Raw genomic sequence first — 3270 nt, forward strand, 5'->3', positions numbered from 1 at the left:
TCATATTATACTGATTGCATATATTTCATATTTGTAATTGTATTTGTTTATTTTAATTTTTCTTTCTCTATACCCCCTCCTATTCAGACTCCATTCTCATTCATGGGCTACATCCGTAAAGCTGAGCTTTCTCCCATTCGACAGATGAATGGAGATGAGGTTGAAGATGAGGGCTGTGTTAGTGATAATGGTGTGGCATTCTTCCGTAGCAGAAAATCGTACACAGAATCTCAGTCAGCTTCTCTGACTACTGCCACTGTTACTGATAATATTTATACATCATTTACCACTACCAATACTCCTAATCCTACCGCCGATGTAGAAAATCCAGATAATTTTGATCCAGATACTCTTACTCTTTCTTCCCCAACTGATTCTCTAGAGTTTCAGCCATGTTCACTACTGCCTCTTCCTTCTCTGTCTGTTATAACTACGCCACCAGCAACCCCGCCACACACCACCACTACTGCCTTGCTTGCCGTGTCTCCCACACATCCTCAACTTGTTACTGTACAGTGACTATTCCTACATCTCTGTCAACTTAAACTCTGGCACTGATGGCAAACCAAGTCCTCCCTCCACAATCCATTATCTTGGATTATATGAACCCCCCAATATTCGCTGCTGAAAATACTTCCATATCAATATTCGATTTCCTCTGCGAAGTGTATACTGACATTGATAACAGGCAATTCCACACCAAGGAATGTAAGGTCTCCTATCTTAAAGGCCGATTACTTCAAGGCAAATTATGCATGGAACAAATAAATGCAATATTAATATAAGACGAATTTTAGAATGTTCTACTCAACATTTTATAAATTCCTGATGAGTGAATCTTTAAATAGCACTTATGCATTCCCACACTTTTGAGTCTTACTGTTTTATTACTGTACTCCATTTAGAACTTTCATTCATTCATTGCCAGACGCCATGTATCCCAAACGGGGTGGTCAAGGGCTTAGAGTTAATTGTTTTACAGGGAGGAGCACTAATCCTCCACCAACCCCACTTGACACGTAGGGATGCCAACAGCATCTGGTGTTCCCAGGCGGTCACCCATCCAAGTACTAACCAGACCCAACGTTGCTTAACTTCGCTGATCGGACGGGAAGCGGTGTACTCAACGTGGTATATTTAGAACTGATTAGAGGATTTTAAACAATGATTATATATAATAAAGCGATTTGTGTATGCTTTTATAAAATATCCATTTTACTGGAACTCGTCTTTTCAGTAACATTAGAGAAAATTAATGCAATTAGTACAATGTTTCATCACATCAAATGTTCCGAAATGTTTCTTTTGGGAGTACATACGTAATTTCATTTTGTTTAGCTTCACGAAGGAAAAAATTCTGTTCTGTTGTAACATAATCAGTCTCTTTCGTCGGGTCAGTTAACACTCGGATTTTGAAGAGGAAAATGAATTCTTTTACACTAAACCTAATTTTCTTCATGAGTTTTATGGTAGGTTATCATGCAGAAGAAGATGCTTTAATAATGTGAATCTGGACTACAATAAATCATCTGGTATCACGTCGACACGAAGAGGAAGCAAATACTGCTGACTCATTGCACTCAGAGAGTCGTCTTTGGTGACACTGGACTTACTCTGTGGGTCCTGCCCGACTACTTAAAAGCCATATCTCAGCAACTTGACGTAGTTTACGTCACAGTATAGTGATAAAGTGAATTAGGAGACATGATGTAACTGTAAATATGACTGATCTGGATATTCTCCTTCATAAAAGAAATAATTGTAATAACACTTCACCTATGCAATAGAGAAATATTATGAAACCATATTCATTGCTCTTCTGAACTCTGCTTATATCCCATTTATATTATGGCGGACATGTAGTCCGTGTGGCTACTCGCTCACCATTTTTGCGTCCAGTTGTGTTATGCAAGAGTTATCCGATATTCTCAGTCCTGCCCATGCTCAAATGACCATTTCTGGAACTATCTTCCTTAAGCTGTATTTTTCAGTCAGAAATGGATCGGGGAATTTCGATATGAATACATCTTGGTCTGACCATTCATTTGTCAGGTTTTGGGGAGATCACATTTACAGTTTCTCTCTCTCTCTCTCTCTCTCTCTCTCTCTCTCTCTCTCTCTCTCTCTCTCTCTCTCTCCTATTCAAGATTACTCAGCATATCACAAGAAACTAGAAATAGGCTTCCCTCGTTCTCTCACTTTCTACACTTTGACTTGGATTTACATTTACTCACTTTTCTTTTTCAGTCACTGCCCTCATTCACTCTTGCAACCAGTTTGACTCACACATATTGTCCCTTATACGAATACTTTAAGAATTTCTGTTTTTTCTTGTTTCCTCTCACTTACTTCCACGGTCATTCACTTTTACACACTCGCCTGAATTCAGTCACTTTGACTTCTACAGAATCATTCGCTCACTCTGATTCAGATTCACAATCACACATTCATTCTCTCTCTCACTCACTATCACACTCAGTATCACTCATACCCAGTTCCATTTACTTTCATTAGCGCAATCACTAAATCTCACCTATATTAACACACAGTCATACCTGCACACTCACTCGCTCACTCACCCCCATTTCAGGTCATTCTCACTCTCTCCTGACATTCCTTCACTCACACGCACTCAGTGCCACTCATTCCCGTTGTCACTTATTCTCACACATATTCATATATTGCACTCTTGCATACAATCATGCAGTCTAATGCTTACACCTACACATTTACTGTCAGTTTGGTTCACTCATGCTACCTCTTGACTATTGCTCACTCTCCCTGTGTCAGCCACAAAGACACTTACTCTTACATGATCCCATTATGACTTTCTCATAAGCGTTCATTTTAACCCTTACAAATACTAACCCACACCACGTTAACAGGATCATTCTCGTATTCACCCAACCACTAACTCTGTCTCGTACATTTTCTATTCATTATATCTGAATCTCACTTAAAATCTCACCTTTTCTAAAGCCTGTCATTCATCCACTTTCACTCTACCTCTTCTAAACTCTAAGATTCTCAACATTTTTTCTTTCTCTAACCTCAGCTCATACTCATGGTATGGGGCGGGATAGTGGGGTATAGTCGAACCTGCACAAAACATGCTGCCCTCCTTACTTGGCTTGTATGACTTATAACTGTATTTGCAAAATAATTATATAAAAAAGTCTGCTGTATTTGAAGCTTGACTCATTCTGTGTTTTCTCAGTAACTAGAATAGGGTGGAGTCAAAAGCTTTTCATCTCATCAACTCTCCTCCTC

At 39.1% G+C, this 3270-nt stretch overlaps 1 pseudogene; it reads right to left on the reverse strand.

Annotated features, from left to right (window-relative positions):
- Nucleotides 1-1024: 1024 nt before the first annotated feature.
- Nucleotides 1025-1145, reverse strand: LOC145391785 (5S ribosomal RNA; annotated as a pseudogene).
- Nucleotides 1146-3270: the final 2125 nt, after the last annotated feature.

The sequence above is a fragment of the Coenobita brevimanus genome, chromosome 19 (genome assembly GCF_032717465.1).
Source record: "Coenobita brevimanus isolate Jiangsu-jjx chromosome 19, ASM3271746v2, whole genome shotgun sequence".
In the NCBI taxonomy this organism is placed as follows: Eukaryota; Metazoa; Arthropoda; class Malacostraca; order Decapoda; family Coenobitidae; genus Coenobita; species Coenobita brevimanus.